A 23,680-nucleotide genomic window follows, 5' to 3' on the forward strand; every position below is an offset into this window, starting at 1 on the left:
ATCATTTAGCATGGTCAAGTCAAAGATGAGAGATGGGCTTGGATGATGTGAAGGGACTGAACTAGACTCATCAATTGGTGGACTTGAATTGAGTATGGACTCATGTGTGGGCATTGAATTAGGTTCATGTGTGGGATTTGAAGGACATACACCCATGACCCTAGGGTTTGTCTCCCAATCTTGGGTCATTCCTTGCACATTCTGGTAATCATAAGACACAAACAGATGGAATTTATTGTCACTTTCAACCATTATGTTCTCCCACATATCCATAAGTTGTTTGTCAATACTCAGTGGACACAAATACCCTGCTAAAATGCATTGAACAGATGACACCTTTTTCCTGGGACCAAACATCCTAATTTCCTGGATGAATTCCATCCAATTTAACTCATCTCCTTCTACTGAATATACTCTCCTCAATCCACCAGAGTACACCTCCAAACAAAATAAACCAGGCATAGTATTTTTCCATGAACCTCCCAAATGAACAACAAATTTTCTTTTGCCATACCACATGACTGAACCAAAGCCAAAACACAACATTTTATATAATAAGGAATGGACATAAACATCAATAAAATACGGGGAAACTGAAATACAAATCCACTATTCTTAAGTAATTATTTAATGGCAACAACATGGAGACCCTCATTTTAAATTAAATAACATAACCAACAGACAAAAAAGGTCTAACCATTGGAATAACAAAATACATAATATTTACAGACCTAATTAGGGTTTAAATATTCAAAATAATCATTGACATGCAAATTAAACATTAGGGTTTAAATATTCAAAATAATCATTGACATGCAAATTAAACATGCAAAAGAATGAGCATTGACAACGTAACTAACTAAGTTTGTTTATTTTTTTTTATATATAAAACTCCAACTCCAACTCCTAACTAACCAAGTTTGCAAGTTTGTTTTTTTCTTTAATATATAAAACTCCAACTCCTAACTAACCAAGTTTGCAACTTTCCTTCGAAGATCCAAACTACGTCAATGAGAGACTGTTAACACTTTTATTCTCTCTGTGTGGAAAATGACAGAACAGAGAAATGAGAAACATAAATGAGAGAGTGAAGGAAGAGAAATGGCATGAGTTAGTGAGTTTATTCCCGCCAATTTTATCGAGATCCATAGTTAACACGTGTTTTGATAACAATGGCCAAGATCTAGAAGATCTTACCCGTTAAAAAGTGACCACGTGTCTCATCACATACCGTTGAATTGGCATCAAATTACAAAATTGGAGATGGTCAACTTGGTCAACATTGACCTCATAAGGGTATTGTGGGTAATAGCAAAATATGTGAGTTGGGCGGACGTCCATCGTTGGTCAACGTGGTCAACTCACGGTTAGGAGGACCAAAACCTAATAATCAATCATTGGTGGACCAAAGTCTAATTACCCTATTATTAGGAGGATCAAAACCTAAAAACCCCTTTTTTTAAAAAAATGCCCTCCAGCACTAAGAAAAGTTTTGTGGAGCTTGAAGATCTTGCCATGGACGATAATATACACTCGAGAAAATGAAACCTAAAATATCTTTACAGTTGCAGAATAGTCATAGATTTAGACACTTCCTATCTAAATTTAAACCACACAACATGTAGCAGTGTCAGCACCACAAATTATTGCAATTTGGTTGTAGAGTATAAATTAAATCTTATGATGTTGAGGCCGATCGAAGAAGATTGTGAGGGATTTGGAGGCATTTGGAGGCATTTGTTTTCTTCTAATAACATCTCCACCACCTTGTCCATTGAAGGTCTATTTGTTGGGTGTGTTTGTATGCACTAAAGAACCACTATAATCATCTTTTTGGTCGTCGTCTCCTCAAACATCTCATAGATCAAGGATCCTTCTATATTGAAGTGATCTGGTTTAAGCTGGAGTTCATACAACACTTTTTATACAACAATTTATAAAATTGGACTTCATAAAACTGTTATATGTATGAGAATGGTTATATGAACTCCACCTTATAGTGACTCCAAAATTACTCCACTCCGAAAAGTGGACTTGCAAGATGAATTGAGGGCTAATTTTTTGTGGAGAGATACACCACAAAATAGAGTATACTCATACAAAAAATCAGCTCAATACCAATCAAAAAAAAAAAAAAAAAAAAAAAATCAGCTCAATTGAATATGTTTAGCCTTATCAAAAGTTATTATAAAATTAAAAAAATCTTAGCCGTTGGATAATTTCATAACATTCTAATCAATTTTTTACGAGGTTGTACATCTTCAAATGAACCGATTTTTTGTGAGGATGATCTCTATCGTGTGCAGAACACCTCCACCAAAAATCAACTTTTAATTCATTGTATTTAGTGGTAGCTGGGGTAACTTTGGAGTCACCTTAAGTGGAGTTCATATTATCGTATATTCTGCCCGTTATTTATGAACTCGATTTATACGAACTCTAAAGAAACTCCACCATGAAAAAAAATGAATTAGAAGCTGATTTTTGGTGGATCATATATATATATTGCGGAAAGTAAATCTCACTCATGGTCTCCACTAGTGCATCAATGTTAGTTCTTTCTCCCACCAATCATTTCTAACACCATCTGCATCATTCCATAACTATAAACATCATATCCGACTTGTACGACACCCCTCCAAATCCTCAAAAGTTTCTAAATGATCGATTTGCAGGTGCAGTGTAACCTGGAGATCCTCGAGGCCCAACCTATATCTATATATATATATATATATATATATATATATATTCACCAACTTTGTATTCTATATATGTGTACCTTCTTGAATTCATCTAACTACTTTAAATAAAACGAGGGCTTCAACAGTGAATTCATCACGCCATTATTTTTTTTTTCCAATTTTGCCCCTTTCCAAACACGAATATTACAGCTCATGCCATTTTTTTGTTTTGTCTTTTTCAGGGGTAAAATGATAGTTTCACATCTAGAAATTAATGAAAAATAAAATAAAATCAGAGATTGTTAACGTGGCAGAGACACGTACAAAGAGGCTAATCTTATATATAGAGCGGATACCAGATTTCCCAATTAGTTCCAGTATTTCCGGAAAGTTAGACAGCCACTTTTTTTTTTGCGCTCCGTAGAAAGGGTAAATCGGTAGTTTACATCATTTCCCAGGACTATAAAACTCAACCTCCTCAGAAAACAGAGACAGAGACACCGTTTCGCAGTTTCCCAAATAAAAAAAAGGTAAACCGTTCGTTCGTCTTCTCCGATCAATATAACAAGAACAAAGGGAGGGAAGTTTTATGACCGAATCCTCACTTGGTTATCTTCTGGAATGATGAAGAATACGATTATATTAAAGGGTGTGATCGTTGCGATCTTCTGCAGAGAAAAGAAAGATGTCTCCAAGACACCATTTCATGGTATTCAATTCCATTTAAAATCATTGATATTCCTGATAAAACAGCAATCATATTAGAAAGGGAATATAATATGATGGTGAGAGCATTCAAGGTGTGCTAGACTGTGGCCGAGGGACAAATCGTCGTCATTGTCCGTCTGCTAATCAAAGGGACTAGGGAGTCTTTTGGTCAGAATATTGCTTACGAACTGTAAGTACATTTTTCACGTACTGTACCATTGTGTCATTATAAGATTGGAATTAAAACCCAGTGAAACCCAAATGTTTTAAATCCTTACGAAAAACCCAACAAAAAATTAAACTCCTCTATTTTGATCTCTCTTTTCAGCACCAACAACAATCTTTTTCTCCATATTCTCAATCAACTATTGATTCCCTTCGAAAGATGATCAATAATCAGGTAAATTTTCCAGTTATTTCTTTATGATAGTAAATATAAACATAAAGATGTAGAGATGTAAAGATATAAACTCCGTTATGTTATCTATCTCTGCATATTCTCTCTTTTGTCGCTTATTCCATCAGCAACGACACAAGTTTTATTAAATATTTCATTTTTTGAAAAAGTTTTAGCATTTCAATTTCTATTGATTGATTGATTTTCCGACTGTCTTTCCTTTATTGCATTTATAGTTCGACGACTTGCATTGGCTTCACAAATCATATGTTCTTGAAGATTTTTGTAATATATATGGATAAATACACCCAATACTTGGTATGCAATTTCTTTCATCTTTCATGGCTAAATATGTTCTTTAATCTGATTAGAATCATTTTTATTGTTCAAGACATCCAATAGTCGTGATTAAACTTCCAGGATTATTGTGGCCATGAATGATTATTAAACAGTAAGGCTCAATGGCATATGCTATTTCTGTTTAGTGTTTCTGTTGCTTCTTTTATTATTGTTATATCATTGGGTAGGTTTCAAAGTTAAGCCACGGTTTCAATTTTGTTCGAGTTTCCATTGAACCTTATTTCAAAGGGGTTCGTAAAAGAATGTAGTGATTAGGTCTTTGGTTTCTCCTCTACCTTTTTAAAACGTTATTTGCGCCTCATGAATGGTTGTAAAAATGCCTCCAGTACCAATGAAACAAAGTGTAGTTTTATTGAAGGGATTCAACATTTCTAATTTGAATTCTTCCGTGGTTCCCTTCAAAAAAATCTCTATAGAAGAATCTTTTTAGAAATGCTGTGACCATAGCATCCCAAGTAGGAATAGTTTAATGGTGTAAGCCATTAATGTAAGAAACATTGGTTTGTGAATGATGGCACTCATGCTACGTTAGCGGTGGTTGGCAGGGATTATGAAGGAAGGTTTCTAGGAGCTTGCACAAAGAAGATGAAGTCATGTACCTCCACAGAGGCAGAATTGTTGGCTACAGAGCTAGCAGTAGACTTTGGAAATATACAATCTTTGAAGAAGATGCAAAGGAGTTCATAGATGCTTGCAGAGATGGAACTGATAGTGCACTTTGGATGTGGAGACAATTCGTACCTGGACTCACATGATGGAGGTACCACAATTGCATGGGTTTGGGCCTATTGCTAATCGCTTGCTGGAGGCCTATAAAATGCTTTTGAAGGTATTTCATTGGTGAACATTCTTTCATTTTACGTAAAGAACACAATTTACAATCAAATATGAAGTGTTGACCGTGCTACCAATAAACAATCAACCAGAGTCCTTAACACACATTTTCAATTTTTACGTTGCCCATCAATTTCTTTCTAGATATGCTATTGTACTCAGAAAAGCCTGATTACATTAGTTTGCCTCCTACAAATGCTAAATGCCTCAGATTTTTTATGCTTAAAAAAGAACAACATCTTTCCATGATTGGCAATGTTCAAGGTTCCAGACTATTTCCCGGTCATCAAACTTTGAACTGTTCATACCATTCATCAGGGGATTCAGAGCTCTTGACCTTGAAAAGAGACCATTTTTCTGTATTAGAAGCTAATGCTACGACTCATATAGTTAGAGCTAGATAATTTTTGAAAACATTTAATGTTTCGTGTTCAATTTCAGTTCCTTTGATTCTTATATAAAAGAACTGCTAGATGTAGCAATATTGTCGAAAAAGCGGAGAAAGTTGAACCCTTAGTTACAGTTTTATCTGGGGTATAAATGTGTAGAAAGCGCCAATAGTTTGAAATTGTACGCAAGTTATTTGCATTTCTTTGTTTTAGAGTTATAAGCTTACTTTTATTTTTATTCCCTGTGTTTTGTAAGTTTTTACTAATTGTTTTTTGTGTTTTTCCTTTTTATAGTTTTGATTAGTATCACCTTATTTACCAAATCCATTTGGAGAAAGTGAATAAGGTTTGATTTTGAAACCTGTTGTTTTGGTTAAGTAGTTTTTTGATATTGAATATCCTATAAATAATGCCTTATTATTTTATCCCTCATGGTGATAAATGTCCTTTGGGAGTGGTGGATACGGACTCGCGGGAATGTTATAGACATGCTGAGGGTGATTAAGATCTTTTACCGAAGAGAGGGTAAGGAGTCGAATGAGGAGGATCAGGGAATCAATGGATCATCCATATAATTTCTTAAGCCATATCGTCATGGGCCACTTTCACATATCCTGTGTTTTTATGGTGGGATTGTCACATAGAGACGTAAGGTTACTTTCTCGGCATTGTTTGAGCCTCCAGGCCACATTCTCTAGATATGCTATTGTACTAAGAAAAGCCTGATGACCTTAGTTTGCCTCCTACAAATGCTAAATGCCTCATATTTGTTATGCTTAAAAAAGAACAACATCTTCCCATGATTGGCAATGTTCAAGGTTCCAGACTGTTTCCCGGTCATCAAACTCTGAACTGTTCACATCATTCATCAGGGGATTCAGGGCTCTTGACCTTGACAAGAGACCATTTTTCTGTATTAGAAGCTAATGCTACGACTCATATAGTTAGAGTTAGATAATTTTTGAAGACATTTAATGTTTCGTGTTCAATTTCAGTTCTTTTGGACCTTGAGGAATATCAGATATTCACATGCAGCTGTGTCAGCAGGATCATCTAAATCAACTAAGGATAAGCCCTCATCCATCACAAAAATTATTGCAGAGTGCGAGTCTGTATTGACTTATTGAACCGTTATCTTAGCATACTATCGATCTGCGCTTTCGTGGCGAGGTGAAGTACCACCACAATGACAATGTCAGCCCGTGATAATGGAGAGCCTAATGAGAAGTTTTCTAGACGCGCGCAAATGGTTACTTACTTCATTGATATGTTGAATGTTATATGGCAAGCTAGAAATAAGTGGAAGTTTAAAAAGATTTCAAGTTCTCATGAATCTATTCTAAACTTTCTGAGAATTGGCAGAAGGCTTCCTCTGAAAAAGATACAACTCTTCGTGTGGAACCAGCTGAAATTAGGGCCAAAGATACTACCTAGATTAGTTCACCTCTTGGCAGAAAGTGAGCTTAAAAGGGAAGAAGTGGACAGAATCAAGGTTCTCATATTTGCTTCATTTGCAAATCTAATAGTAGGCTGATCCTTTATTTACTGGTTTTATGTAACATTGTTTGCAAAGCAACTGATAATCTTAATTGTATTACTATGTAAAATGTCTTGCGATCAAAATTTGGGCCGAAATCGCTTTGGTTGTTGGTACTCTTCGTGGATTCGACCAGTTTATGAATCTGGTGTTGGAGAACACCCTTGAGATGAATGGAAATGATAAAAATGACATAGGCATTGTTGTAAGTCGAAATTCGGTACTTCCTTTAGTTTACGCTGATTCCCTACTGTCAATTTTCTATTGAGTTAATTTTTTGGTGAACCTTCCTGCAGGTTATCAAAGGCATTGATACAATGCATCAGAGGAGAAGACAGAAACCGACCTTGGGAGCCGGATACATTATTGACGACATAAGGCATCTCTTTTCCTTCTTTGAAGATGTATCTCTCATACACGTCTACAGAGAAAGCAACTCTACAGCGGACATTCTAGCCTCTTATGGTATTGTAATAGCCACAAATATGTGTTGCCGTGTTGGCATAGTAGACCGCCAGATTTCCTTTGTAAAAAACCTATACTTAGACTCTATGGGTGTTTCCACACCACGTTTAGTATAAATAATATTGCAAACCTTTGGAGATTTTTTTTTTATCTGAATTTAACTAAATTTGTTGGAGGACTATTTGTATAACTGCAAGAAGGGTAATTTAAATCGTACTATCGTTGCAATTAACATATATAAAACTCAGTCTGAAACTCTACATGCATGGAAACTCATCATATATAAAGCCTTCAATTTATTAGCTCTTGAGACTTATAGTTGATCAATCCAACATTTGCACACTAAGTAAATATTGCTTAGCCTTAGTTTCATCTCAGTTCTCCAACTATCAAAAAATTGATTGGGAGTTTCTCAGCAGATCGGATGCTTAACAACATATAACAATATCCATTTCCAATGTTTATGGGAATTTATGCACATTTTATTCTTAAAAAATACTTACTACAGCATAGGAGCTTGGGAAAGGGCTGCACAAGTCGTTGTCTAAAAAAAAATATTGAAGTCGAAATAGACTCTGACATTGCTAAAACAAAACCACCATGTCATTATAGAATTTATGAACTCATAATTGAGTAAACAAGTTTTACAACACTCAAATTGGTAGCTAATTAAAATAAATGGCATGGATTGGTAGCTACCCATCTACAATGCCTCACAGCTCGCTACAACAATTTTATGTAAAGTTTCATTTGCAATCCTTGCATACTCCTCCCATACTAAACAATTTAAATTAGTTTGTGGTATTCACAACATGGCAAAGCATCAAAAATCAAATCGAATAAAGAATACAACTAGCGTATTGAAGTGTTTTTTTCTTATTGAAGTTTTAAATTTACTATTCTAATTTACATGCATTTATTCTTTTGATTTTCTTCACCCCAATTTTCTTTCCTAGCACGTACAACTTACGTGCCCGAGTAAATATAATGCTTTTACTGTTAGTTGCAACTATGGGCGGATCTATTGTTGGACCAGGTAGGGCCTAGGTCCCCCTCAATTCCGGATTAAAAAAAAATAGTAGTATACAAAAGAAAAAGTAACAAGGCCTAACTGCTAGTGTCCAACTTTAATGCCCAGGGCAGCGCCCCAGCCGGGTTGTTAATTCACCAACCCACAATTCACAAATACCTCTCTGGCTCTCGGTCTCTCCTCTCTCTATCTTTCACACTTGCAAAGTTGCAAATATATTAACAACCAATTTTCACGCAGAAATGTAGAACCAACCAATTTTCGTGCAGGTACATTCTCCCATGCTCTACCAAAATATCCAATATAATTGGATCTTTGATAGAAAATTATAACAATTGCCAACAAGCTCTCATAAAATAGTCGTTCACCAATACTGTCATTATCCTTTATACAAGGTACAAGTTTAGCAAGTGCTCCCCGAATCCTTGTCCTTTTTAGATCGTTTGCTCCCTATGTCCTTGGTGCTGAGTTGTGGGGTGTACTGTCCTGGTAGATGCATGGAGGTGAGTAATCTGGCCTAGTTTTGTGAATTTTGGGCTTTTGCAATGTGGGGTTTCTTATAACCAAATGCAATTGATTTTTGTGTTGATATGGACAAATTCCTCATAAGAAAGTCTATTCCTAATCAGTCACCCGTGGCTGATACTCTCCCTAATCAAGTGCAACCTACGTTAAAGCGAAACCGTGTGTTGAATGATCATACAAATCTTCCTGCCGATCCGGATTACGCCCTCAAGTTTCAGATTATCCTCCTAATGAGTGAGAGTTTGTTCGTCGATCATATCTACTAAAGGGTCCTTTTCAGCCCCCATGAGCACAAGTTTCAATTAACACCTATATACAATAAACTACAAAGATTCAATGCTTCATGGTTCAATCCTTCAACACTTCCAAAAGATTGGTCGTTCAGCTTCAGGGCATCGTTCAACTCGCCGAGGCCAATTGTGAAAGTTATTATGTTATTGGAGTTATATGAACTGATAATTTTTCTTCTAAGTTATGTTTCCCTTTTTATGAACGATTGGGGTTTTTTTTTTTTGCTAATGATATATTTATTATATATTTTGTTTGTTTTCATATTAAAAAAGCTATTGTGATGTACTTATAAATGTATTAGAGATTTATCGTCAATAGTCATATTCTGTAATGCCCTACCTGGATGAATTTCCTGGCTCCGCCACTGGTTGCAACTTTAGGGCTAGCTTCTTAAGTGTTTGAACTGTAAATGTTCACTACTGTTATCTCTGTTTATCTGCAGGCACTAAGAGCAAGTCTAATGGAGAGCTGCTAAAAGGTGCCACATAGGTTTTTTAGCTTGCCCAGCCAAATTTGGCACCCCAAAATAAAAAAACCAATCCAATCGTGTTTTTTGTTTTGAAGTGCTAAATGATACAGACGGCATAGTTTCTGCCGTCCGTTTATTATTTTGTAACTTGAGTTGAAATTTTTCTGGATAGACGACATAGTTTCTACCGTCCGTCGAAATTTAACACACGGACGGCAAAAACTATGTCGTCCGTCTCCCAAACTTATTATAGCAGCTGCTAGTGAAGGTCTTAACTTTGGTTGGGTTTTTGACTCCTAAATTTAAGTCCCTTTTGGCAGCTTCATTGGAATGACATTTTTGTGGTTTGGGTGCTATATTTGTCTTTAGCCGCCCATATAGCCTCCCATTGAACTTGCTCTGATAACTAGCCGGGGTTAAGCAGGCCAGAGGTCAAACAGTATAAATATGTTTTGATACAGAACACTGCAGCCATTATCATATGTGTAGCATTGATGAAGGAGCAATAAACATTTGAAACTCATAAACATTAATTTATCTCAACTTCACTATCAGTGCTAGCTAGCTTGTTTACCATTGTTGTATTAATTCCCTAGATACGACCATAAGGGCAATGGTTACAGGTTACTGTAGAACAAGAAAGCAAGAATAGATTGGACTACTCCTCAGTACTTCAACTCAGCATTATGAGGAGAAGCTTCAATTCTTTCCAAGTACTGAAGTACACCACGCACCTGTTCCCGAGTACTATGGACACATCAGTGAATATCACATTTTCTTAGTATTAAACTAAAAGCCGACTGAATTTTGAGATTCATGAGCATATTATTTCAGACACTTGTTATGCGTAGCAGCTCGACAAAAAGCATGACACTAACCACCAAAGTCCAAAACTTAATCGGATTGAGCTGAGATATACACTGGCCTATTTCACACCATCGAGCCACATTCCTCGTCATAAGTAATAACATATATATCTATCCTTATCTGGAACTGTTCCAAAAACTAAAAACTAAAATCCAAAAACAAGCCAAAACCAACAAGAAAACTAACAATCAGTGCACATGGTGTGTTACTACTTGCTAACTTGTTATACTCATCAATATATGTCGACAATAATGTGCCGAGATTTGAGAAACCGGCATCGAAACTTTGAAAATGTGTAATCCACGTGTTTCTACTTTCTAGACATCAATTAATCAATCAATCAACTCAAATTAATTAATTAATAATTAATAATCATCGATATCTTCAAAAATCAAAACCCTAAAAAAACCCAAAATTAAATGAAGAAAAAAGTTTTGATTAATTGAAAAAGTTAGAGAGAGAAAATGGTGAAGAAAAGAGTACCGGAATGGATGAACAGTTCATTATGGACTTCAAATCCATCACCAGAAACTGAAGAACGATACACTCCAATTCCAATTCCAATTCCAATTCCTAAACCTGAACCCATCATCCAAACTCCTCCAATTCCAGAACCCCAAATTGTTAAACAACAAGAAAGTATACAAGAAGAAGAAGAAGAAGAGGATGATGAGCATCATGGACCTAGTTTCTCACCTGAAGATATTTCTAGACAATCTCAACTTTTAGCTGAGGTGGTTAATTAATTACCTTTAATACTTTATTTGTTTTTTTTAATATTAAATTTCACTTTAATTGTTTTCTTTATTCATTAGTTGTCAAGGAAGGTGATTAATTTGCTTGAGTTAAGAAGATTGGCATCACAAGGTATACCTGATGGAGCTGGGATTCGTTCTACTGTATGGAAGGTATATTTATTGAATTTTTAGTGGTTGACTTTTTTTGGATCTTTGTTTTTTTTAAGTGATTGTTATGTTTGCTTTGGTTGGTTGGTTGTGCAGCTTCTATTGAGTTATTTACCGACTGATCGTGGACATTGGGTAGCTGAATTAGCTAGGAAGAGATCTCAGTATAAGCATTTTACCGACGAGCTTCTTGTCAATCCCGTGAGTCAGTTTAACAGTTTTATTAATGATGCCTCACACATTTTAATTGGCTTTTAGGATATTGGTGTTGTTTGAATGAAAACATAGAAGATACTATTTTGAGAGTATGCTACACAGCTTACTACTGAGTGCATCACCCCTTTTAGATGGAAATCTGAGTCCTTAAGTATACTCAGTTAGACAATGTCTTGGTCCTTTTTAGTCTTTCTTGGCTGGAACCTGGATGACATTCCAACGATTAGTGTCAGCTGTACAATTTTAATATCTTGCCTCAAACAATGAGGTTGCAATTACAACTTTGAGAGGGGATTTTGATAGATGACCTACAGACATAGTTTTCTTTGTTACTTATTGGTGTCCTAATTAGGTTAAAAAAACTATTTGTATCCATAGGTGTCCTTTTTGTGCCCGTTTTCTTTTGTGTCTATAGAGAGTTTTGGATTTCTAAATGTTTTTGTGGCTAGTCAGTCAGAAATCACAAGGAAGTTGGAGACATCTACCAGACTTGAAACCGATGAATCAAAATTGGAAGACAAAGGCCTGTTACCACGATCTGAAATTCCACAGGGGGAACACCCTTTGAGCCTTGGAAAGACCAGCATTTGGAATCAGTTCTTCCAGGTACTTATATCAAAGGCCATGGTAACTCATAGTCCCAGATTTTATGCGTAATGAATTCAGATAGTTTTTAAATTCGGTACAGGTGTAATGAAAGGTTAAAATGTGGACACAGAGAGTTTCATATAATCGGAAATCACATATTGCAGGACACAGAAATCATCGAGCAGATTGACCGTGATGTAAAGCGCCTCATCCTGACTTGCATTTCTTCTCTGGGGATTCATCCTTTGCAAAATCTAATCAGGTGGGCCCTTGTTATTTGGGCTTAGGCAAGAGATAGGCTCAATGACCTAAAGCAGTTGGCTTTTCTTTTATTTGCAGGAGGCTTTGAGACGGATATTGATAATATTTGCAAAGCTGAACCCTGGTATAAGATATGTTCAAGGAATGAATGAAGTTTTGGCACCACTGTTCTATGTATTCAGGAATGACCCTGACGAGGAAAATGCTGTAAGAACTAGTGATTCTTAAATCTCAATTCGGACTGTGCATGTCACATGTTATATTCCTTCTTGGACATGTCTCATTCATTCTTTCTGTTTTACACACTAATTTTGTTGTGATTGTTGTCTAATAAGAAAGCAAAGAGGGGTCATGTCAATTGACATCTTCTTTTATGTCTCAACTCTAAAGTTTTGTTGGATTGAGTGAATAAAGAACCTTAGAATCATAAATAGAGACAATTTTTTTTTTTATTCTAAAAACGTTGAGCACTGTTTTTTATATCCTGTAGTCCTGCCCGAGGTAAAACTGTGGTCAAGTAGTCGTTTAGAGCCAAGTGGTGGAAGGGTTAAGAACTTAAGAAGTGAACAAATAATTGTCAAGTTTAGAAGTAAGATCCAGTTAGTGGGTGATATCATAATGACACAAATTGATTAGGTTGAAGTCAAAAACTGGCTGAGTTGTCATTTTTCACCAATTATCCATTCCCAATCCTTGGGAGTCTAATATGAGTAATCCTTTTCACTTGAAACTGCCTGAGATCTCAATTAAGGGTTTCTTCTTTAAGGTTCTCATTATTGGAGATGGCATACTCAAGACTTAAGTTGCAATTAAGGCAATATCGAGCTGAGTCAGCTTGGTTACCTTTCCTTTTCTATGATAATCGGACTTAACTCCCTTATCGTTCAAGTTTCAAATTAGAGGCATTATGAGTTAATATGTTGTTTCTTTGTTTACAATTTCTACATTTGGATCCTCAAGTTGACAAAAGTTAAAAATGATAATAAGTAATATATATATGGTAATCATTCTTTCATACTCTTGTAACTTGGCATTAGAGGAGGTAAACCATATCTGATTATTATTCTTTGGGGGCCCTTATTCTTTAGTCAGTCTTGACTCTCGATTAGTTCCTTACTGCTTTTCATGGTTGGTATGCAGGCCTCTGCAGAGAGGCAGACACATTTTTTGTTTTGTCGAGTTGTTAAGTGGATTCGGGACCACTTCTGCCAGCAGCTTGACAACAGTGTTGTTGGTATCCGTTCTACAATTACAAAGATGTCGCAGCTATTAAAGGAGCATGACGAGGAACTTTGGCGTCATCTGGAGGTCACAACCAAAGTAAGATATGGTTACATTACGAAGTGCTAAATTTTGTCTTCCAGTAGTTCATAATTTTATTTTTCGTCATCCAATGTATTTCTCCGTGCATGTGTGTGTTGGGGCGGGAGGACGGACAAAGTAAAGATATTGTTTAAATAGTTATTAACTTGCTTCAAGAGGAAATGTGAAATTATACTAAGAAGTGATTCCTGATGAAGAATAATCATAAATGGAGTTCAAGACAGTTGACATCATTCTACCCTATTGAAAAGCTAGAGAAGTTTTCATGGTACAACACTTATAAAGAGCACACAAAAAGTGGTCGATCTTTTATGCTCTGTTGCTTCCATGTTCTCAAAGATCCTAACTGCAGTCCCTTAAGTTTACAGATGTGAGTTACAGTAGTTATAGCCATACAATTTGGTTTCAGGTTCTTTGCCTTTGGATGCTACGGCTTTCATTTGCAACATAATTTTTCTAGAAATATGTCCTCAAGTGGTATAGCTCACCTAAAGGACCTCATTTCTGGATGTTGAAATGGCAGGTGAATCCACAGTTCTATGCATTTAGATGGATAACGTTGCTGCTGACCCAAGAGTTCAACTTTGCAGACAGCCTTCACATCTGGGACACACTTTTAAGTGACCCAGAAGGTCCTCAGGTGGGTACTGGTTCTTTGATTGTATTCTTTATGCTATAAAGCGGTTCATAACAATGCTATAAAGCGGTTCATAACTACTGTCATCTTACTTGTAGCTAACTGTGTTAAAGTACAATAATATTCACGTATTCGCGAGAGATGCTTTTGTGTCTCTTGCTTCTAATACTGTTGAATACACACTGGTGAAGATACAAGTCTGTAGGTGTCACGCATCCCATTTGTGTATTCACATCTGCAATGCCAAGACGCTCTTTAAACATTTTGTCGGGGATATGTAGTATCATAGTAGATATAATGTTAAAGGTTGCCTAATTATTTTAATTAATTCGATTTATACCTCATTGAAAAGAATCCAAGGAAAGAGATGTTTTTAAAAATTGCCAGTACAATCTATCTTATTTTGGTTGCAAATTCGTCAGATGTCCATTGTAGAACGTATGTACTTGTGGAGTACGTGAATGGGTAAGGAGTCGATGCTTTTGTGAGTGTAATCCTGTTTCTTTCATTTTTTTATGCTGAAGATTGGGTATGTGCAGGAGACCTTGCTGCGGGTATGCTGTGCAATGTTGGTTCTCATTCGCAGGCGTCTATTGGCAGGAGATTTCACTTCAAATCTCAAGCTGCTCCAACACTACCCATCAACCAATATCAGTCACCTCCTGTATGTTGCTGACAAGTTACGTGCTCGGTCAGTTGGGTAGTTTGCACAACCATTCTAAATTTTTGGGGATTGTAATTTACGCCATCTCCAACACCTCTTTCCACATATCCCTTGCTTCAGAATGTAAAATGTATCAGTTATAGATGTATGTCCGTAGCAAACATCTCATTTCGTATAATGCATTTCATTTTGGTTTAGTATGAAGAGATTTTATCCCGTCGGAGTCACAGTTGATTGGTTTAATACGTGGTCGTTTTAAGACAAAAACAGTTCAATCAGCTCAATGTTGACAGACTTCTAATTGATGGTTAAACCAGCTCAGTCAATGAAATGGGCCAAAACACTTTTGCTTATATCAATCCTTGATGCACCTCTATGATATTGCTCCATATAAAAGTGTTCGGTAGTTGGGATGAAAGGAAAGAGTTGCACAGATATTAGTACACACCCAGACCGAGCATTTGCTGTATTCTCGAACTTACTATTTTGTCCAGTGACAAAGACCACGTAGGTGATGAGGAACTTTCTTTTTACACTATTTTCAGTACTAGCATGATGCATGTGCTCCGCACATGATGTTTAGTAGTTGTTATTTGGTGTGGAAAAAGTGTGTTGAGTTTAAATGACATAATTGTCTTTATTATTATTACAAATTTACTTTAATATTTTGATTGGGTGTTTTGTAATTTAATCAAATGGATATGGGCAATTCCGTCCAAATAAAATAGTTGAAGAGGCCAAGAATTACATAAAAAAATATTAAAATACTGTTGCGGGACTGTAGATAACAGCCGCGTTCTTTAAAGTATTTTAGATATGTTGGGAAGAAATATAGAGAAGCAACTTTGGGAAAGCAAATTTTTGGGCAGAAATATGTATTTAAGTATTTGAAGTCTTGAACTAGAACTTAAAACGTTTTATTGTTTGTTGCTTTTATAATTAAACACACTGAATTGAATACTGAAACTAGTTTGCCTAGGTAACAATCAAAAGAAAAAAAATCCACCACTCTATAACTGAAATCAATCTATTGAAAAATAAGAATAAAAAAGGGAAAGCTCCCTTCTATGACAATATAGCTAGTAGACGTATGAATATTTGAGAATCGCAATGCAAGCAACGAGACTGCGAATAAAATAATAAGAGAACACATGATATAAGATTGTTGTAAACACATAAGTTGTTGAATATCTATGGATTAAAGTTGTAAACACATACGAGTCTGTGGACAGATTCTATCTCTGAAATGTCCACTTTTGCAGTGGCAACGAGAAACACACGTAGAAATACAAAAATGTAAAGAAAATATTCCTTTGAATCATGTTAAAGCCATCGGGCTAAAGATCTCAAACACAAGAACCTGCAAAAATTACGTCAAAAACAGGGTTGAGAAGAAATAATCTATAAACTTATACTTATTTAAGCAAAAAGAATAAAAATAAAAAACAAAAAACAAGCATTTCTAAATTCGCCATTGACATTGAGAGAAATTGCCATCATTGGTTAGTTTAATAAAGCCTTGTAGCACCATAGTCTTATGGAGCTTGAAGATCGATCTTCCCATTGGAGGATAACAGTCGCAAAAAGGAGCAATAATACATTTTTTTACAGTTGCTGAAAAATAGTAAAATGAGACCCATCCCTATCTAAATTTAAAAAGCAGTGGGTCACAAATCCAAATTTGGTGGTAGAGTTACTCTTCTGACAATGAAGAAGAAGATTGTGGAGGTGGATGAAGAAAAGGACTTGGAGGCATATCCAACTCTTCAATGTTTCCTTCTAACATCTCTACCACCTTAGTCATAGAAGGCCGATCTGCTGGGTGTGTTTGTATGCACCAAAGTGCCACTACAATCATCTTTTTGGTCGTTTCCTCAAACATCTCACAGGATCCTTCTATAGTGAAGTCTGGTTTAAGATGATTATATACCCACTGCGGAAAATATATCTCACTCATGTTCTCCACTTTTGCGTTAATGTTTTTCTTCCTCCAATCATTTCAAACACCATCATTCCATAACTATAAACATCCGACTTGTGAGACACCCCTCCAAAGTTTCTGCAATAGACTTCAGGTGCAATGTAACCTATAGTTCCTGGAGCTCCAACCATGGACACAACACTGACATCTCTTGTTGGACAGAGTTTGGCCATCCCAAAGTCAGAGATTTTTGGGCAGAAGTCTTCGTCTAGAAGGATATTGTGAGGTTTTATGTCGAAATGTAAAATGCGTGTGTTACAACCATGATGCAAGTACTCCAAACCTCTGGCAATGCCAACTGCTATTAGGTAAAGTTTTTCCGATCCCAAAGGAGGCGTTAAGCTTGATTCCTTCTCTTTGTAAATAAACAGTTCGAGGGATCCATTCGGCATGAACTCGTACACAAGAGCTCATCCCGCATATGCCATCCCGCATATGCCAAGGGAACATCCCGCATATGCCAAGGGAACATTAAGAGCAGTCGCCCCAGGCGCACTCCTTCGACTTTATGTTGGAACCCCTTAGAAAGCTGCTTTTACGAAATAAACCAAACTATCGGTTAAAAGAAATGATAGAGAGGAGATATTTCAGAGAATTTTCAAAGAAATAACGACTCTAGAACACAATGTTGAAAAAGGTATGGTGGTTGCCATACTGCTGGATGGCTGAACTTGGTGGATGAGTACTGGGAGGGAAGGAATCTGCTCGAGAGTCCCAACTCCATAATTTTATCAATTAGATAATGATAGAATGTAAGCAAGTTTTTAAAAGGATCAAATATGGATGTCACTAAAGTTGATCTCCAATTACTTTCGAAGCTTTTGTTCCAGGTTGCTTTCGGATGGTGGCCCCTTGGTTCGTTGTAGGACTACCCAGGTTTAGCCGGGGGGGACCTTACACATTGTAGATGTCAACCGATTTCGATTCACTTTCGGTTCGAGCGGATCGGCGTCAAGCTGCTATTTATCAACGCAAGGATCCGGATACACGGATTAGCGGAAGTACCCGCGGCGTTTTAAACTGCTATGGTTGTCACTTAAATTGGTCTCCACGTCACCACAGCGTTTTGATCCATATTGGTCAGATAGTGGTGGCACTTGGTTCGGCGTAGAACATCCCGTTTAAGCTCCACCGGAACCTTCTCATTGGAGATGTCGATTGATTTCAGCAGATGTTTAGCATGAGAGGTTTTTCCCTGGAATTATCCGTGAAATGGTTGAATATTCTCGCGAACTTCGCCTTCAATGGAGGGACCGCGAAAAGATAAACGGTAAAAAAAACCAAATGGTTGGTGTATCTCTTTTTGTTTGCGGTTGCCCCAATTTTCTACCCCATCCGCCGCTCGGGTAGGAAAGTTAATGAAGTTCGATGAAATGTCCGAAACATCTTGGGGCCATCTTTGGGGTGACATCCGCTAGGAGTATCCGCGGTGCACCTTTGCCTAGACTTCATGAAAAAATGTTAGCGGTTCAATGTATTTTTTTTAAGGTGGGTACTCATGTAGGTTTGTTTCTTTGGGGCAAAGATGGTTCTGTCAGTATTTTGGGTCAATTCGATTTCTGTTGGTGTGACTTGCTGGTTGTATATGGTCTCCTAACTACTGATGTGGCCTCTATAGGTTCAGAGTAACTCTTAACTCAGTTTTGTGATTTTCTGCCATGCTCGAGCCAACATTCGACTCTCACCCGGCGCCGAGCCTCACGAAGAGAGACCAATTCGCCTCTACCGTTTTCCCTATTTGCATAAGCACATAATCCATCAAGGTCATACCACCTTAACACCATCAGAGCTGCATCTTGATTTTGCCTTTCTAACAATACTTGAGCTATCTTTGGATTGTTGGGGATTACACCAATACCAATCGGTTCCCCCACTACACAGATAACTTGTATGAACACACTTCAACTCCAGATAAATCTCAAATATCACAAACTACCTATACTAACATGCCCAACTCACTAAACAACTATTAACAACAGATAATAATGTAAAGCAGTAAAAGCAAACCACAACACAAAGATTTACCGTGGTTCGGCCAATGATGCCTACTTCCACAAGAGCCAGTTCTTAATAAAGTAGGAAGGAAGATTACAATCTCTCCTTACAGTCTCTCACCTTACTAGATCACTCTTATCTCTTTACATGGTTGTCTCTCTGTAAAGGTTCTCTCTCTTTGTTTTAGTCTGGATTCCAATCCTCTGACTTGTTTGGTTAGGTTTTCCAAAACCTTGATTTTGGTTTTTATCTCCAAAAACCAAATTTCGCGGGTACTGTAGCAAGGCCCACGGAAATTAGACTGGCGGGCTATATGTGGCCGAGTCGGCTAAAGACACTGGAAGGCTGGTCGCGCCCCTCTATGGTGGCCCTTATTCCTATTCTCTTGGAACTCGGCCTGGCCTCGACTTCGACTTGTGCCGAATTAAGCCCGTTTACGTCGACTCTGTTTTCTCTCCTCATGTGAGGGATAACTCAACAATCTCCCCCTCGAGCGGTGAGGGGGGGATACCTCCATGCAATTGCCAAATCAACGGAGGAGGTGTCTGCCATTCCGGCAATAGCCGCAACAGACATCAAACTTACCTTTCGGTAAGACTTTGGTCATCATATCCGACCGTTCTTGTCGGTATGGATCTTCTCGATACACAAATGCTTGTCCTCGAAAGTACTTCTCTAATCCAATGATAACGCGTGTATGTGTGCTTGGATCTAGAATGAAAACTTCGGATTCTTGCTCAAGTGGATGGCGCTCTGACTGTCACATAGAACTACAAACTGTTTCTGCTTTAGCCCTAGTTCGTCGAAGAACCTCTTCATCCATAGCAACTCTTTGCAACACTCAGTGGCTGCAATATACTCGGCTTCTGTAGTGGAGAGGGCAACACACTTTTGCAACTTAGATTGCCAAGAAACCGCCTCCCCACCGCAAAGGTAACCCGGATAACCGGAGGTGGACTTCATCGAAGTCAACATCACCGCCATATGCGCATCGGTGTAGCCTTCAAGTAAGGGCTTACTTCCACCAAAGCACAAACATGATTTGGAAGTGCCTTTGAGATATCTCAATATCCACTTAACACCTTCCCAATGTTCTTTACCCGGATTTGACAGAAATCTGCTTACAACCCCAACGGCGAAAGCAATATCCGGTCTAGTACACACCATGGCATACATCAAACTGCCCACTGCGGATGCATAAGGAATCTTTTCCATCTGACTCTGCTCATGCTCACCCTTAGGACACATCTCTTTGGTCATGCGGGCTGGCCACCAAGCGGACAACCGGACCGGCTTCGCTTTTGATCCATGTTGAATCTCTTCAACACCTTCCGATGTAGCTTTCTTGAGAAAGCCACAACTTCCTACTCTTTCACATCACGGTGATCCGCGTCCCAATTATCTGCTTTGCTTGACCCGGATCCTTCATCTCAAAGGACTTACTCGAGTCTTTCTTCACTTGGATATCTTGTTGATGTTTGGGCCAACTATCAACATATCATCCACATCTGGCAAAGATAGCACAATGAAATCCCCATCCGGAAATCTCTCGAACAAACACACAATGATCGGAAGCGGACTTCTTGTATCCTTCCTTCGCCATAAAGGAATCAAACTTTATGTACCATTGTCTCCGGTGCTTGCTTCAACCCATACAAGCTCTTTATCGGCTTGCATACTAGGTGCTCCTTGCCTTTGACCTCAAACCCTCCGGGTCGGGTCCATGTAGACATCTTCTTCAAGGTCTCTATGAAGAAAAGTCGCCTTAACATCTAAAATTGCTTTCAACCTCTAGGTTCATACTTGCGGCCATACCCAATACCACCCGATAGAAGTCATCTTCACTACTGAGAGAAAATCTCATCAAAGTCAATCCCTTTCCTTTGACCGAATCCCTTCCTGAACAAGGCGAGCTTTGTGCCTTGGGTGAGATTGTTCTCCCTCATGCTTGACGTTGTATATCCACTTATTCTTGAGAACTTTTCTCCCCGTGGGTTTCTCAACTAACTTCATAAGTGTGATTCTTATGCAAAGAATCCATCTCGTCATGCATGGCCTTCAACCACTTTTCTTTATGTCTACCTTCAAGTGCCTCTTGATAGTACATAGGTTCTCCACCATCCGATGGTAGCACGTGCGTTATGTGGTGGATACCGTTGAAGCTATTCTCCTCCGTCGGACCTCCTTTGCCCCATCTGGCGGTGCCTCGGGGGTATGCACTTCTCGCTTGCTCGGTGGTGGTTCATGTATCTCATCTGCATCTTCTATACCAATAGGTTCTATCCCATCATGAGCAATAGGATTCTCATCATGAGCTTCAAACTCATGGTTCTCGGCATTCTCAATGCATACGCGCGTTCCACAGTAGGAACTTCTGGTTCTGAATCAACAAGATCATTGGTGAAAGCCTGTAGCTTCTCACCCTCCTCAAAGTCTGCTATGGTTTGGTCTTCTAAGAACACAACATCTCGACTTCGGATTACCTTCTTGTTAATCGGATCATAGAGTTTGTAACCAAACTTTTCATCTCCATAACCCAGAAAAATGCACTGCTTGGCTTTGTCATCAAGCTTGGATCTCTCATCCTTCGGAATATGCACAAATGCCCTGCACCCAAATACCCTCAAGTATCCATAATCAACATCTCTGCCTGACCATACTCTCTCTGGATAATCACTATTCAGAGGCTTTGCTTGCGGCGAGGTTGATCACGTGCATGCAATTTGTACGCGTTGCTTCTACCCGTAGCCACTAGGTAGCTTAGAGTGAGATAGCATGCATCTCATCCTCTCTACAATGGTAGTGCGTTCATTCTCTGCTATTCCATTACATTGCGGTGTCTTGGGAGCGGTTACGCTCATGACCGAATCCCATGACTCGGCAATATTCTTCAAATGGCCCAATGTACTCACCCCCATTATCGGCGAATACATTTCAACAACTTCCCGGTCTCTCTTTCCACCATCTTTGGAATTTCTCAAACACGCCAAATACTTCATCCTTGGTCTTCGGACTATAGGCCCATATCTTTCTTGACGATCATCATCGATGAATGTCAAAGTCTGAAAACTCCACGGTGGGACTTCACTCTCATAGGACCACATAAGTCGTATTGCACTAGCTTCGAGGGCGGTGTCCTTTTCGTGAGACGGGAATCTTTGGAAAGACACCAATGTTGCTTTCCCTACCAAACAATGAGTACATGTATTTAAATGTGTACCTTTAATATGCGGCATGGCCTTTTGCTTAGCAAGAACTTCCATCCCTTTTATGCCCATGTGACCGCGGTCTCTTGTGCCACATTTCAAATGAAGCTTCTTCTTACGCGCGTTAAACGCTTTACTTTACACAAACTAGCGTGTTTTTGTAAGAGCAAGTTTTTTTTCTTTCCTCGGGTCGCTTCTGATGGAACCTCTCGCTCGGTTTCCATACCCGTTACCAAACGAGTTTACAAAGCCATCGTCATCTAATTTCCCACCCGAAATTAGGCTTAACCGTATGTCGGGGACATGCCTTACATCCTTGAGTGTCAAGGTGTAGCCGACATTGGTTTCTACATGAACATCTCCAATGCCTATAATCTTGAGACTCCACATTTACCCATCCTTTTCACCATATTCACCACGCGTAGGTAGGTGAAGAATCCCACCTGTCGATGTGGCGTGATAGAATGCTCTGTATCTATCACCCACTCGTATCGACATGAGGTACTAAGGCGGCACACCACCTCGACCTGAATTCCCACTAGGTCGCCGACTAGTGCGGTAGTATCTCTGCTGTGTTTCGTTCCTCTGCACCATGTCTTCATGTACCGCGTTATTCTTCTCATCCTCTCTTGATTCATTGACTCATATCACGAAGTGGCCTCTTGTGGCACAATAGTAACATTGCCTCTCGCCTTAGGAGTTCTAGCTTCACCCCTAGATTTATACGTCATCACCTCACAGAGCGAGATGGTTTTCTGTTTTGACCTCTCCCCGTTTCTCGTGAAAGGATCTCTGAGTGAGAAGAGCCGCTTCTTGCACTCCTTAGTCTCCTCATTCAACAAAGGCGTGGTAGCCATCTCCATGGTAACAATTCCATCCTTGGTCGCTCCATGTAGAAAACGCTAATGTCTCCCAACTTTGGGTAGAGAGCCTAATAGAAACAAAGCCTCAACTTCGTCTCCCAAATTGATCTTCATCAAATGCATCGATTGATGATATTACGTACTTCATTAAGATGCTTTCGGACATTGAAGAACCTTCTTGGTACTTTCGTTAATGCGCAAACTTCTTAACGACTAGCACTTTGTTTCCACCCGACTTCCTCTCATAAAGGTCTTGAGTTTCTTCCATAGGTAAGGTACGTCTCTCTTGGGCCACATGGTGAAAGACACCGCCGTCAATCCATTTGTCGAATGTATCCAATCGGCTTTTACGTCAAGCTTTTTCCACTTTCGGCCTCATCGGTCTTTTTTACGGTTTTACTCCCTCATTCTCAATGGGAAGTGCCAAGTCCTTGCGGTATAGCAAGTCTTCCATCTTGGCTTTCCGGATGGTGTAGTTCTTCCTATTC

General features: G+C 38.4%; 3 long non-coding RNA genes and 2 pseudogenes across 4 annotated transcripts; 4 read left to right on the forward strand and 1 right to left on the reverse strand.

The window, feature by feature from the left end:
* The first annotated feature begins 3,124 nt into the window (after positions 1-3,124).
* Positions 3,125-6,509, forward strand: LOC147500859 (uncharacterized). Its single transcript, XR_015194768.1, has 4 exons — positions 3,125-3,579; positions 3,718-3,789; positions 4,692-4,975; positions 6,365-6,509. It is a non-coding gene; the product is annotated as an uncharacterized LOC147500859 (long non-coding RNA).
* A 500-nt stretch (positions 6,510-7,009) lies between these two features.
* LOC147500860 (uncharacterized) lies at positions 7,010-7,500 on the forward strand. The gene is made up of 2 exons (XR_015194769.1): positions 7,010-7,111; positions 7,203-7,500. It is a non-coding gene; the product is annotated as an uncharacterized LOC147500860 (long non-coding RNA).
* A 1,062-nt stretch (positions 7,501-8,562) lies between these two features.
* Positions 8,563-9,553, forward strand: LOC147500861 (uncharacterized). The gene is made up of 2 exons (XR_015194770.1): positions 8,563-8,670; positions 8,840-9,553. It is a non-coding gene; the product is annotated as an uncharacterized LOC147500861 (long non-coding RNA).
* Positions 9,554-10,902: 1,349 nt separating this feature from the next.
* On the forward strand, positions 10,903-15,344 carry LOC147500862 (uncharacterized; annotated as a pseudogene). The gene is made up of 9 exons (XR_015196535.1): positions 10,903-11,287; positions 11,369-11,461; positions 11,555-11,659; positions 12,128-12,280; positions 12,427-12,524; positions 12,602-12,730; positions 13,664-13,843; positions 14,370-14,486; positions 15,023-15,344. The product of XR_015196535.1 is annotated as an uncharacterized LOC147500862 (transcript).
* A 1,262-nt stretch (positions 15,345-16,606) lies between these two features.
* LOC147500863 (rust resistance kinase Lr10 pseudogene) lies at positions 16,607-17,534 on the reverse strand (annotated as a pseudogene).
* Positions 17,535-23,680: the final 6,146 nt, after the last annotated feature.

The sequence above is a fragment of the Coptis chinensis genome, chromosome 5, assembly GCF_015680905.1.
Source record: "Coptis chinensis isolate HL-2020 chromosome 5, ASM1568090v1, whole genome shotgun sequence".
NCBI lineage: Eukaryota > Viridiplantae > Streptophyta > Magnoliopsida > Ranunculales > Ranunculaceae > Coptis > Coptis chinensis.